Source organism: Ciconia boyciana, chromosome 3 (assembly GCF_034638445.1).
Source record: "Ciconia boyciana chromosome 3, ASM3463844v1, whole genome shotgun sequence".
NCBI classification, from domain to species: domain Eukaryota; kingdom Metazoa; phylum Chordata; class Aves; order Ciconiiformes; family Ciconiidae; genus Ciconia; species Ciconia boyciana.
The window spans coordinates 28,432,981-28,448,335 of record NC_132936.1 but is presented as its reverse complement, the minus strand read 5'-3'; the positions used below and the strand labels follow the sequence as shown (position 1 = coordinate 28,448,335).

The 15,355-nt window shown below is 41.3% G+C and overlaps 1 protein-coding gene across 23 annotated transcripts in view; it reads left to right on the top strand.

Moving 5' to 3' along the window:
* DST (dystonin) overlaps positions 1–15,355 on the top strand; it is a 315,224-nt gene that overhangs the window by 102,532 nt on the left and 197,337 nt on the right. The gene's annotated exons all lie outside the window — the stretch shown is intronic.

The window sequence follows — 15,355 nt, the reverse complement described above, 5'->3', positions numbered from 1 at the left end:
GGCTTTCTTTTCTCTGTTTTTCTGTTCTCCTGTTGTCTCTTTTTATTTTTCCCCTGCTTGTTTAGTTCTTTCCTTGCTCATTTGAATTAATCTGCTGTTCTCCTACAGTCCTTGGGAAAGTACTGGACTCTTATCCCTTTATAGCAGTATATTCAAAAGAGTTTTTTTTTCTGGGTCAGCAGCACGATGCTTTTACGGGTTACCATCATTTGTTAGGGGATGGCATGGAAGCTTACTGTCATTCTTGTAATTAAATTCTGTATTTATGGCATTCACTGAGTAACCACAAACAACAAGACGGCTGAGAAATATTTAACTTTCTGCCCTCTGTTGCCCCCCTCCATTGCCCATCTTTAGTTGGATTAGATTCAAAGCATACAAGTGCGTCGTATATAGTAAGATTCAGTGTTTAAGATTAGTCTCTTGTCAGTTCAGCTGACTAGTTAAGCATGTACTGGTGTACTTTGCTAAACTAGAAACATAGTAATTACAGAAATATTTCCTGCAAATGATCTTGAGATACATAGTTTTAGAGACAGGTACATAGTGTGTTATTTGCAAAATTCAACTGTTCATGTTATCTTTGAATTCCAGTTTAAGTTCAAGTGGACTGTCACTACGTTTTTTAAATGCTGAAGTTTTTCTTTTGAATTGATAATAGATTTTCCAAGGGCTGATTAGAGCATTGCACTTGGAAAGGCTACTGTCTGACAGTGGGGCTCTGGTTTAAATGTTATCTTATTGACATACGGGTTGGAGAGGCGAGATACTGGACTTTAGACTTGCCTGCTGCTGTGGTATGAACTTCCAGGGAGGAACTCGCATGCCAGCATAGCGTGGTGGTAGGTTAGAGATCTCCTCTCTTCACTTCTCTAAACCTGCCTCTGCTTCCAGCAAGTGTTTCACTTTGCTGCTGTCAAAATAGGATGTTAAATTCTAGTACTTGCTACAGCAGTAAGTAACCCTTGACATAACAAGAACAGGTACATTTGTGGAAGAAAGGGGTTTCATTCTGTTGCAGCGTTCACAAGGTCCCAAAGCACCCAAAGAAAAATCCAACTTCCATGAAAGCCCAGAAATTCTTCCTGACACTCCTTTGAATCCCAAAACCGAAGGAAAGAATGAGAGAAGTGTGAAATACAGGGGGAGGATGAGGTAAAAGTCAGAAAATAAAAAAGTTGATGATGAAAAAGGAGTAAAAGCAGACAAATTCTTCTTTGTTGTTCAATTCCTTTTTCAAACCAATTTAAAAATATTTTTGTAGTGCCAGATCTTAGTCTTGACAGATTAAATGGGATATTTTGAAATACTTAGTTTCTTTACAGAAATTATGATGTACAGAAAATAGAACTGAAGGCAAAGCAACCAGAGACTGGCTAGATCAGTGCTCTGATGGGAAAATATGGTGAACATCCAGGTATCTTCCCTCCGAGGGAAAATGTTTCTTCTTCTTCATGGAAGAAACGGTTGTAGAAGCCTCTCAACTGACCTTCTAGTAGCAATATGGGACCCTGGGGTGCCTGAGCAGCTCCCTGGTGAGGGAGGGCTGTGCTGTTCACTGCACCAGCAGGGAGCCCCACCACCCAGTGCCCCCCGCAGCACGGGTTGGCTTGGGGCTGGCTGGACCTTGGGAGAAACACGCTGGTGGTGGGAGCAATGGGCAGCATCTCTGCACAGTCATTAGTTGCTCCAAAAGTCACTTTTCAAGGTCTTATGAGCAAGAAGGCTTTTATAAGTAGGAGGACAAAATGCTTTTAAAACTACAGTTTTAAAGCTCTGTGTTCAAAATCATATACTGTGTTGCAGTGATAGTGCATTAGAGAGAGCGAGCAGCTTTTTGTTTTGCGAAGACTGAATAGTTCAGAATAGAAACCTGAAGTTATTGATTCCTGTGCGTCCTTCAGGCAGCATGCTGTTTGCAAATGGCCACTTAAGTCAATTGCTTTGTGAAATGTTCAGGTATGCGCTTAATGGCAGAGGGACTGTTCCTGATATGGTGCAGTCGTTCCCTTGCTGAAAGTTGGCACTTCACTGACACTAGTGGTTATCATTTTAGATAGTGATACTCTGCAGTATCTTCTTTTTAGCCATGCAGTTAATCTGCTATTTAAAATTCCCCACCTCCTCCTCTTTTAGAAATGAACACTTTAGCTCTACATTTATATTTATTTTGAGATGAGGCACCTGATGTTAATCTAATGATAGTGACTGTTTTTAAAAAAAGTCTCAATTTAACACCTTTCATTTTTGAAACATACTTGGAAAAAGCATGTTTTGTTTTGTTTTTCCTATGTGAAGGGAAATAAGATGAAGATTGCTTGCTGTGCTAGTGCATCTAAATGAGTGTTCTGTGTATTCCTCCTAGTTAATTCTGACAGCTGCTGCAAACTGTGCTGGGAGCAAATCCGGTAAAATCCCACTTCCAACACTGCACGCAGCTTGCTTTAGGCATTGGGTGCAGCTGAAGTATCAGTATCTTCTCCTCTAGTTTCTTTTTCAGTTGTTCAGCAAGGCCTATTGTCTGCTTGGTAGATAGAAGAATATTTCAGTTTTACTCCTAAAAGCTTTTGCTGTTGTGTGTTCAGGACTATTCTAAAAGGTCTTGAAGTGTTTTTTCTTTGAGACATACTCCTGAAAAACACAGAAAAATAACTCTTCAAGAAGATAATCAGTTAATGGTGTAAAGATGTATTTGATTTTGTTATCATCCCTGGAAATATGCACAATTATAGTTTATTCACACTGCTTTGCGTACAAATTTTTCAAAAATCTTCTGCTTGGAGGTAAATAGAAAAGCATCTTTCATCTGCTTAGTATCATCTATAGCTGTTTTGCAAAGCAGATCAGCAAGCAAACTCAGGACATTTTTGGTGTTTAATCAAAAGTTTAGATGAGGGAAGAAGGTAACCAGGAGATGGTGAGGAAAATTAGTGACAGAATACCAGAAGTTAAAGCTGAAAAAAGGAGGAAATTTGTACAAAGTTTTAGAGGCTAATGATAAACTGCATCACAAAATCTCTCTGCAAGCAAATAAATAAATTAATTCAAGTCAATAAAAACTATGCCACAGATTTCAAGTTTATTTGATCCTCTTAATGTATGCAGGCTTCATGACTAATTGGGAGCAGGAAAGAGAATAATTGAAAACAGCAAATTAAATATGCATGAAATATGATAGCTTGAGTGCATCGATGTTTTATGGCATGCAGCACTATTGAGCCAGTTGAGTGTACGTTTTTATGATCCTTTTTATTGTGGTGTTTGAAGGTTTTTTTGTAAAGTTATTTTATATAGGTGCTCATATATGAAAGAATGAGTATGAAGAGAATTAAGTCTACCATGGGATTACTGTGTGATGAAATAGAACCACTAGAATCAATATGTTTCCTATGATAGACTAATATATTAATATATTAATTCATTCTCTTATTGTGGGTTCATTGTTTGCAATTAGCTCTCAGCATAGATTTTATTTAGTATTATTTCTTCCTTAGAGATCACAAGAGATAAAATTCTACCATTTGCAATTAAGTGTTGGCTTTTTAATTAATTGTTAAATTATGCATGAAATTTTATTTTATCTATATACTTTTGATGTATCCACATTTAATAATAATTTCTATATCAGTTGAGAAATACTCTGGCTTGATCTTCCTCTCATGGGACCAGTGTAATTGTGCCATTGGCTCCAGTGGGAGTAGTATTTGTCCCAATATGTGGACTCCAGACAGTAAGCAACCTCCAACATTTAGTCACAAACACTACCAAAATATTTCATTCTACAACAGTATTTCATATACTTTGGAAAGCCATCACCCCAAGGTAATGTAGATGTGTGACTACATGGGGACCTAAGAAGGTACCAGAATAAACATATTTTTCCTGTAAAGAATGGTATTGTCTGCTAAAGGCACATATGGTGCTTTGAACAAGGAAACTTAAAGATAGTAACATAATATTTAAAATCCTCATCTACCTACTGAAATACAGTACCTTGGCTTTAATCAGAATAATGTTATGTCTGCCAACCTTATATTTTGCCTGCTTTAGAATCATAGAATCACAGAATAGTTTGGGTTGGAAGGGACCTTTAAAAGTCATCTAGTCCAGTCCCCCTGCAATGAGCAGGGACATCTTCAACTAGATCAGGTTGCTCAGAGCCCCGTCCAACCTGACCTTGAATGTTTCCAGGGATGGGGCATCTACCACCTCTCTGGGCAACCTGTTCCAGTGTTTCACCACCCCCATTGTAAAAAATTTCTTCCTTATATCTAGTCTAAACCTACTCTCTTTTCATTTAAAACCATTACCCCTTGTCCTATCGCAACAGGCCCTGCTAAAAAGTTTGTCCCCATCTTTCTTATAGGCCCCCTTTAAGTACTGAAAGGCTGGAAGAAGGCTTCCCCAGAGCCTTCTCTTCTCCAGGCTGAACAAACCCAACTCCCTCAGCCTGTCCTCATAGGGGAGGTATTCTGTCCCTCTGATCATTTTTGTGGCCCTCCTCTGGACCTGCTCCAACAGCTCCATGTCTGTCCTCTGCTGAGGGCTCCAGAGCTGGACGGAGGACTCCAGGTGGGGTCTCACCAGAGCAGTGAGAGGGTTTTGCCTTTGGTCTGAGTCAGCATATCCCTGTAGTTTTAAGCTGTGAAAGCCAGATTTATTGGCTGAGTTTGATGTTATTAGCATTACATTTGCATACTTTAAACAATTCATCCCTGATGAGATAAATTTGGTGACATGTAGTACAGGACTGGAAAGGAGAGGGCAAGTTGGAAGCATGAAGGGTGAAGAGAAGTGGTGGCACTGTGTAACTGAAACACTGCGGTGTGTCTCTGGCCAAAGATAAGATGGGACAGAAGGTGACCGCAGTTGCTGTCGATTTGAGGTGTTGAACTGGAATAAGGAGGTTGACAGTAGATTTTTGGTTGCTAACTAGCATCGGAAGGACAGGGCTGCGTACCAATGGGGAAAATCATTTATCCTCATAACTGATGGGAAGAGCAGATGTGGAGGTCTGCATTTGAACACCTACAAAGGTTCCCTCTGTAGCCTATGCAAGAAGGAAGCATTTCTGTGGCACAACTCAGCTCATCCCCAAGCAGGTGTGCAAACCAGGTCAGGGCACACTTGCTGTTCTGTTCCCTGCCTGCTGCAGGAGTTGGGGTGCTTGCCTCTGGTGTGGACATGTGTCTTGAGAGAGAAGTGCCAGCCAGAGAGACCTTCAGCCTGTCAGGTTCAGAAAGTCGCTAGCAAGACTGCTGGTTAGTTAGGTCTGGACTGATTGGGAGGGACTGCTTCAAAATTTAAAAAGGGAAGGTAACTTAGCAGCAAGTGATTGCAAAATCCCAGGCTCACCTTTCAAAGAAAAGAGAGAAGTGAGAAGTAAAAAAAGGACAATGAACTTCTAAGCAGCAGAGCGGGGGAAAGCAATAGGTAGGGTCTCCTGGGGAAGTAATCCAGGAGAGGGAGGAATGCAGGAGATCTGGCAGTCATTGAAGGCATTTGTGTTGGAGGCGCAAAGGCAGGCTGCAGACAGGCAGGATAGATAGGAGGCATCGTATAGAATATACTCCTGCTTTTAAGAGATGTGTGGAATACAAAGGAGCCATACAAGAAGTGGAAATAAGGGCAGCAGGACTAAAGATTTGTATTAAGGTGTTAGTAAAGCATGGTGGGGTAAAATCAGACAAGTAAAAGGTCCAGAAGGAGTTACAGTGTGACATAAAAGTCCACAGGAGAAAGGTTCTGTAATTATGTCAGAATATGAAGAAGAAAGGAGAAGTATGGATGCATTACCAAGGGAAAAAATGATAAATAGTTTTGAATGGTGTAGAAAAGAATTACTCCAGCCTCTTCAGTCTACAAAATACTGACTTGACAAAACACATTTTAGTGTGTTTACCCACAAGATGGGGGTAAAATTCAGATAAGGAAAGAGCAGATCAAAGAATATTCAGATGACACATGCGCTTTCTGGTTGCATAGCTTCATTCACCCAACGGTTAGGAACTAATTGAAGTGATTTATAACATTTTATCAGTCTATTTAAGAATTCAGAGAGAACGGGGGACTCCTAGGAGTCTGCAGTTAAAGTAAGCGTAATACACCTCTCCCAAGCGGAAGAAAAGAATGAGGAGTTGCAGACCTCTCAGGGTAATTTCCCTGGGAAGACTGTGGAACAACTGGTCTTTGAAAGCAAGTGGACAAAGGGGAGGCAGTGTACATGATGTATCTACATTTTTTGACATGCTACCACATGTAGTCTCATTAGCAGATTACTGTCACAAAATTTGAACGAAAGGATCCCAGATATAGTTTGCTTGCATATTGCCATCAGTACTAGCTGCAGCTAGAACTGGCACTAGGAAGAGCCAGTGCCATCGGTTGTTGCTGCTGTTGTGGCTGCCCTCAGGTGCTGCAGCAGCATCACCTGGCTCTGGGAGGCCACACACATGAGCAAGGACCCATCTCCCTTCCACCCAGAAACGGCATCCGAGCACCCGCTGCCCTTGCCATGCCACATCCTCAAGTGAGGATTTGAGCTCTGTCACTTCATCCTTGTGGTGATACCCCTGTTTCTCTAACGCTGCAATTGTACCTTTCTTGGCTCAGGCCTTTTGTCATGTTGTCAGCAACAAGTGTGGCTCTCACCCTGCCACGGTTCTCACCAAGGTCCATCACCAGCACTGGGCTGTGTTGGCTTGTGCTCAGGGACCTCCAGGAACTACAGATGAGCTCCGCACCCTGTCTGTGGGCCAACATGGTGCTTAGCGGACAGCTCGTAATTCTGCCTTTTCATAGACACGTGAGCATGCTTATGGGCACACAGTTGTGAAACTTTGCCTGGCTGCGCAACTCCTGATCTTTGCGACAAGAGGTTTGCAGCTGTCTGTAATAAAGCAGTAAGAAGATAAAAAGTTGTCTTGGAAAATCAAGGACAGGTTGTGATAATTGTGTTTGTTTAGTCTGAAACAGAGAAGACTGAAGGGAGACGTGATAACGGGTCCTCAGTACATAAAAGGTGGTTATGCAGAGGTTGGTGAACAAGTGTTTTCTGAGGTTGGGCTCTAAGGGGGGGACACAACAAAAAATTCAGCTTAGTTTACAGAAGAAGATTTAGTTTGAAGATTAGCAAGGAAAAATCCCCCTCCCCAAAAAGCAAGTAAGCATAATAAAACACTGAAGTATATGTATGACACTGTAGAATTTACAACATTTGAATTTTCAATAATAAATTAGAGAAGCATCCCTGGCATGTTCTAGCCAAACTCAATCCGCTCCACTGCACTGGCTCAGGTGAGGTGATCTGTTCAGTGCTTTTTAGACTTATAGTTGTGTTATTCTGTGACAGCCTAGTAAGGCCTAGCCCTTCTCTAGCAAAATAATACTCAACTTTGAGTCTTAGAGCTGATCAATGCCAAGTTCTTTACTAAAGCTTGTGTTTTCATTAAATCAGTGATTTCAATCTGCATCAATCCTATAGTTCCAGTGAGAATGCCCTCTTTTAGTGAGCTACCCTGTAAAGTGAAACTTAGTGATGTTTGTGTTGTATTCTTCATTAATCTGTATTTATGCCTTTGTAAGTAAAATATTTTAAAAGGGGACAGGATAAATGTCACAAGTGAGGCTTTAAGCAGGTTGTGAGTCACACTTCATTTGTCATCAGTAATATGTGCTGAGGCACTATCTCCTAACAGCTAGAAAATGTGATAGAGTTGTAGAGAGGGTTTTGTAATGCAGGTTTTTTTAGTCTTTCTAAGATTTATGAATATCTTCATATAGTCTTACACACAAAAGCATTTGAACGAAGAATACTGCATTGAGGAAAAATCATAAAAGGTTACTGAGGTGCAAAACATGGGAGAGGGGTGGACATACGGTGCATTAAAATCACAACTGGTGCAAGAAGTGTCAATGGGCTGGGAACATGCATGGAGTCGCATGGGACCTTGCATGACACATGCCACATGTGGCATCTGTCCCCCATGCTCACTGAGGGCTCTCTGTAGAATGAAGGTTACTTTGGTGAAATAGATACTAAAGCTGGATGGATATTTCTGTAACTTTAATATTTTAGCAGTAATGGAGTAGATGTTCATTTTATGTTAGTGGATGCCCATTTCTACTGAGCTGGTGAATGTATGCAGCATGGGCTCCACTCAGATGGATTTGCTGTTCCCAATATGCAAAGTAACAAGCAGCTGACCAAGACTGTGTAAGTGTTAAAAACAGTGAGGGTAGCGCTGTGATAATGATGATAAGTAAGTGGAATAGGACCCATGGAGGTGTTCTGAGTGTCTGGACCAGTGTTGGTTGAAAAGAACCTTTCAGCCCATTATTTCAAAAAGATTTGAGATGTGTGATCTGGGATAGAGACAAAATTTATTTTTTCCGTAGGAGGTGGAAAAGAATGTTTTTTACATTTAAGACACTTGGTTAAACTTGTTCTGTACAATAACAGTGTTTCAGATATCACACGACTACTGAAATCCAGGAAAGGACCAATGGATGTGCATGTTTATGTCCTACTCTTTTGTATAAATGTAAGATTAGGTACCTGCTTGCATACTTGCTGACTGGGGATTAGGAGAATATTGGAATGCATTTCACAAAATCAAGCGTAGGAACATAAGAAGAGAAATGTAAGGACAAGATTTAGCAATGGCCTGATTTTTTTTTTTTTAAATTGAGTAACAGTATATTTACCTTAAAGCCATGCAAGTGTCTTTTTTTAATGAAGTTAGTTTATTAAGAGTTATCCAGAGTCGTATGAAACAATTGAAGGCTGGGGACAAAATGCAAAATAGAGCATGCAAAAGCAATGGACTAATCGGATGATTGAGTTGTCTGGAAGAGATGTGAGGGTTAATGCAAAAAAAAAAAAAAAATCATGACTGATCTAAGCTGAGATACAAGGACAGGGCTTTAGAGGGGTGGAACACATGAAGTGTGTTCGAATCACAAAGTTCTCATGCTAATAGAGCGTTGGCCAGGTGAGAACGTGAAGGATGAATCCAAGGATGCAGCCAAGGGTGAATCTTCAGTTAGGAAACGTCTGTTATAATGAAGGATCAGGGGTGTTGAACTCGCTTTGGATGGGAGACTTGTTTAAAGATGACTTAGTACAAGTATTTGAAATGGTAAAGGGGCTTTATGAAATGGACTAGCATTAGCTGTGCCTGCTATTTGGGAAAATTAATATCCAAAGTCAAACAGCTAGAAAATTACTCTGCAGTATGAAACAAAGAATTATTTATTTTCATTGAACTGCAAGAAATGTTTCCTGCAGAGTGGATTATCAGACCGGTGAGCGAAAGAAAAGAGTGAGTTTTGGACCACTGGACCTAAACCTGGATTCACCAGACTTTACTTGCAAGTGAACAGGCACACAGAAGAGATAGGGCACAAGTTTTCCTCTTGTGCTCTCTCGCCACTGGCCCTGGCTGCAAGCCCCGTGCTGTTGGGCCGGGGGGAGCCAGTGGCATGTCCTGGGCGGTGGGTGTCCAGCGCTGGAGCGGGTGTGCCTGCCCAGAGGCGGGGAGAACAGCACCGTCTGCAGCCTGGCACTTGGGCTGCCAGCACTCTGTGCCCACCACCGTCCCCCGGGGAAAGCTGTGCCCAGAGGTCACTGTTGCGGCCTTAGCCGGTGATTAAATTCTGCCAGAACTCGTGTGCTTGTTTATTTTTAATGGAATAGGTGCAGTTTATTATAGGATTCAGTACAAAACAAAGATCATGACCAGGGTGTGTATTTACAGTTTGTTTTTTTCCCCAGAAATAAATTTTGGGTTTAAAGTAAGGAGATCAAAGAACATGAGAGACTCAGGGGGAGGATGTCAATCTGCATGTAACCGCTTTGGTTCCCTGATCTCTTGGCGTGACATCAGGTTGGCCATGCACCACAGCTCAGTGCCTCGCTGCACTGGGTGGCTCATTGGGATGGAAATTACCCAAGGTGGAGTGGCCCTGCTGTGAATCGAGCAACCCTCGTGTGCTTCACATGGGCTATTCTAAGAGGTCTGTAGAGCAAAAGAAGTAGTCTTGAAGATGTTTGAAGCAGCAGCCTTGCTTGGCAGATCAGTCACGTGGGAATATTTTGACAAATCTGATATTTTGACAAATCTGATATTTTGACAAATCTGATATTTTGACCATTACATGCTGCATGGATCTTGTTACAAACCTGTTCAGAATTTTAGAGTCTTTCTCATAAATCATGCTGCATGTGTTGGCATAGTAAATCTTTATTTTTGTTCATAAATACAGCTTTTCGTATGAGAGGTTTTTTTATTCTTTATTCATGGCATAGGTTTATTTGTTATCATGCAGTTAGACCTGCCAGTGTGATTCCTTAATTTTCAAAGGTGAAAGGACTAAAACATACACATTTTCAAAACTCACAGAAAACTGCTTCCTGGTGACTAGGGCTTTTAATACAATTTGTCTTTTAAAAACAAGTTTAAATACATTTTTAGGAAGCTGAAACATTAGGGAAACTCCTCAAGATGTCACGGTCTCATGCAGTGGCCACAGCAGTTTTTCAGCGGTCTGAATGCCGATGACATTTTCTGTGGAATAGTGTAATTATAGGAGCTCTTAACTATCTGTGTCTGTTATCTCAGAGAAAAGCATTTTACTGAAGTGAAGTGAATGGGATTCTTAAGGGATCTTTTTTCCATGGCACTGAATCAGATTCTTAAAGAATAAATTTGAAGTTTATTGTGAAACTCGTGGTGGCCTTGTGCCAGCTGTCGTTTGGACTTATCGGCGACCTCAGTGGTAATTAAGGCCTGACCCTTTTTCCCCCAAACACACCCTTTACAGTTCTAACTTTTGAGCCTTATCCCATTTTCCTTTGGAAGAGTGGTAATGCTTTATGTCTATGCCAGGCATTTAATTAACTTTGCTTCCAGAAGCGAAGAGAGCGGCACTTGAAAAGACTTTCCCAGGCTATGTGGTCTGAAAAGCCTCTGTTGGATCCATAATAATGCCTGGGGATGACACTGATTTTATAAAGGCTTGTCAGCTGAACTTCAGTTGTTCAAAAGAAATGTGATTGAGATTTGATTGTAATTTTTGGCTGTTCTGGAAACTGTAAGAAAAGGTCTGGTTTGGCATGTTCTCTTAACAAACAGTTCAGTTTAATTATAACATAGATAAGGAGCATCCTGATGTTTTAAGAAAGATACTCGATTACAATAGTCTGCTTTCCTTATCCTGTAAAAAATGGGTAACTTTGCAAGCGTGTGAGCACAAAACTCTGCCTTGTTTCCAAGCCCTGCAGCCTGCCAGGGTCACAGCAGTTGCCTCTCCTCTCTCAGGGAGTTCCTGGTGGCCTCCGGTACATGGGAGTTATTTCTACTTATTCCTGCCTGATCTGAGTATATACTTTCTCCTGCCTCTCTTGCCTCGACTCTAGATTCTGCAGCACATTAACATTTGTTTCCACTCTTTTCTACGCTGTCTCAGTTGAGAACGTGGTCCCTTGCATTTTAGGTGCTAGTCTGGAATATGTTGGACCATAACATGAATGTGAGGGCTCCCTGCACATATGCTGCGTGTGCACCCACTGTATGCACAGGAAGGGCCACAGCCCTATTTTCCTGCCAGATTTACTTCTGAATAAGAAAAAGGGGGCGATTCTTCTGTGTTTTCATAGAGGTGTAGCAGTGTTAGAGTGACCTTCCTACTGTGCTCCAGCCTGTGCATCTTCCATCCGTCGTTTTCAAGACCAAGCTGGTTTTGCTTGCAGAAGCAGAAGGGACAGTCCTTCCCCTTTTACCCATACAAGCATAACTAGCTTGTGGTTTTATTGTGTACAACTATAGATTTTGTTCCAGTATCAGCAGAACACAACTAATAATATCAAGGAAAATTTTAAGAAACAGGCTTGCTATGGAAGATGGCTTGTTCTTTGCTGTGACCCATGGCAAAAATAGAAATTACTATGTGCAGATTCAGTTCCCTAAGTATGGACATGTAGGGCTGTTTGAGATGTGTAAGGGTATTCAGGACAGACATCTGTGGGGGACTGGCTAGCAGGACTTGGGCAAACCTTAGTCATTCTGGAGAAGCAGATGGAGGCCAAGTGGCATACCCCCTACACATAAACATGACACAGCCCTAAAGCTGTGCGCCCGGGCAGCTGAATCATGGCTTTGTTTTCTGTTGATGGAAATGAGAACCAGGCAGACTGAAGGCAGTGGTGACAGATTTGCGGCAATGCCAGCCCGCAGAGGAAGAAGCCAAGCCTGGTGGGCCAGGGTCTTTAACTGCAGAAGCAGAACGATACGTGAGGTTGGAACCGGTAGCAACTTGATTGTAAGGACAACCAGATGTGTCAGCTGAACAGTATGATAAAGGTATGTGAGTTATACAGGGTATTAGATTGCTGGCTTTTGGAGGTGGCAGCCATCTTTATGGTCTTCATTTGTCAAGTGCCTAACATGCTGGGGACTGGGGGCTAGATTGCAGCTGTGTGACTGCTACAGTTTTAAAAGCTGTTTTTTTACTAGTGGGAGCACAGATTCCCCAAGGCACTAGACTGCAAAGCTTAAGCTTACTGGGAAAGTATGATATGAAATAGCTCATGCTCATACCAAGTGGGGTGGAGCTTTCCTTGCCACAAACATCATCGTATACATGCCAGAAGATGAAGATCAGAAGATGAATCACCTCTGAAACAGTGCCTTAAATTTTCCCTGTCTCCTTTTGACTGATGAAGTAATTTTTGCTTCTCTTGTTTAAGTTTTGTCAGATGCCCCTCAGCATCTCCCGCATTTTCCTTAAAGAATCTCTTCTCATGCTCATATTACCAAATCTGCCACGCTCATGTGGGTGTATTGCAAAAAGTTGCCCGAGGCAGCACGTAGCCTACTTTGCACGTGGACCTTGCAAAACATAGGGCTGACAGTTCAATTATTTTATTGAAAAGCCTCAAGAACTCTTAATGAAATGCCATGGGGCTCAGCAGATCCCACAGATCCACCCAGGAACCCCCATCTGCATCTAGTACTTGTGGTACTACGTGTTCTGAAGGAGGTTGAATGTGGTGGCAAAACAGCAATAAAGTAGTTTTTATTTAAATGCACAAGTTTAAGATCTAAGAATTCATGATATATGTTGAGAGATGAAACCTGCCCAAGTGATAGTTGAGAGAGATGATTTTGCAAGCTGTTCTCAAATGGCACTGTAGGATCTCTTAAGAAGCACAAGGTGCTCCTTTTAAAAGAAGTGATCTGCTTTGAGTGAACGTGCTTGCTGCACATGCTGCACATCATTGCTCAAATACATCTTTTTAGGTGCACATCTGCTGCTCAGGATATTGGAATTTCCTTACGTTGTCCTGTACCAGCATACCAACATAGTATGTCCTAAATAATTAATCCTCACAGTAATTGTTAGCCAATGGCAGAACTAAGACAGACATCTAAGGTGTACTCCTGGTTTTCCTGTTCTGACAGCTCTATGCCACTTTCTTAATACACAGTATGAGTTCATCTCTGAAGCATCTGTGATTTCTAGAAGGATAAGCTGGGGAAGATGGTTGTCTCTGTAATACTTTGGAAACCTCAGAGTATAAGAAACAAACAAAAGGTCAACAAGTATATGTTCTGAGAGACAGACCAGCAGGATAACAAAATTATCTTGCATCTAATGGAAAATAAAAGCAGACATATTAGAAATGGTAGTATTTTCTCATCCCACAATTCAGATACCTGCATGTTGGGCAACTCCTATGAGTTCTGTGTTGAAAAAGGTGCAGGCATTGACTTGGTGCTGCACAGATAGTTCTTCAGCTGTGCTGGTGCAGTGTCTTTTAGATGTACACCCCTTTCCTCTGTCCTTAACCTGATGCCCTCCCATGACTCTGGCCACCAGCCCGTGCTGTGGATCTGCTTTGCTTTGGGATTCTGCACTCCTGAGTGGAGAGTGGCATGTCATGGCCAGAGGGACAGGGAGGAGTGGGGAGCCCTTTCACAGGGTTTTACTCTTAAAAAAAAAAAAAAAAAGAAAAAAAAAAGAAAAAAAAAAGTGCCTGCTTTTGTTGGAAAGAGTTTAGCACTCAGTTCGGCATAGTTCTTTGAACAGAAAAATAAAAGGTAACAGTTGTTTTGGGTTAAAAATTAAAGACCCTTGTGTTTTTCATCTTTAAAGCATTTAGCGTAATCAGATCTCATATCAGGGATTTTAATGGTATCTTCGTGGCTTCCCTTTTCTTTTTTGTTTTACCACAGATATAGTAGGAGAACATCTGTTCTGTTCCTGTTTCTTTGTTCGGCTTAACAGTACTTCAGTATTACCAGATAATTTTTCTGTTGGAAATTTTTTAAATTAATTGCTTACAGGTGGTTTTTTTTAAATCACAACCAGAATTAAAATTATATTATTTTGTGTGTGTGTGTGAGCATGTAAAGCTATGTGTAAGAGTGCTGGTATGTATATAACTTGACTGCGTATGTAGAGTCTGTATAAACGTTTTGGAAAATATTATTAGTTGTAATTCCTTATGGAACAGTCTTCTAGTTGACTTGTTCTGGCTAGTCTTCAGCACAAGCATAAATATGCTCTGATATTATTTCCAATTAAGATGATGGTCTTTGTAAAAATAGGTTGCAGGGTAATGTCATGCTTAAAAGTTGAAGTAAGAAAACCTGAACTAAAAAGCATTTATGAAGCTAATCATCAATATGGAGACAGTTATTTATTCAACAGGATGGATCTAGAAATTCCCCCAAAAGTCAGGTAAACAGAGCTGTTGCATAAAGTTGAAGATCTGGGTCGATTCCTGCTGCCTTCATCAGACACGCAGTCTGTTGAATGTTGGCAGTCAGGGGAGTGTCCCGTAGATCTCATATTGGAAGTAGTTTGTCTCTAGTAGAGGTGGTAATTTTAGAAGAAATTTCTGATGTCGTATTTTATCCTCTGGAAGCTTAGGAAGTTTCTGATCTGGCACCTCAATGGGAACGCCAGGGAACCAACATTAAACTGTAGCTGGAAGGCCCTTAACCTCTGCCCTGGCTGGCAATATCAAAAATCTCTGCTTCCAAGAAATGAGGCCCTTGGTTTCACATTTAAAGAACAACTGGCTGAAATTGCTAAAGAAATTTCAGATAAAGTTATACTTGAGCTAAGTAAGCTAATGGTAAGAAGCAAGAAGTTGGCCTGTGGACAGACATCTCCCAGCTTTGTTGTGCCTGTCAGAAAAGTTAGGGCTTTCAGCTGGCTCTCTTCTCCTAACATCTGCTCCCTTGCTCATGGCTGGCCTTGCAGGGTCTGCTGGTTATCAACCCTTCTCAACCCAATTTAGTTGAATGAGGTCAGCTGGCAAAGGCTGACCCTCTGTTAGGGCTGA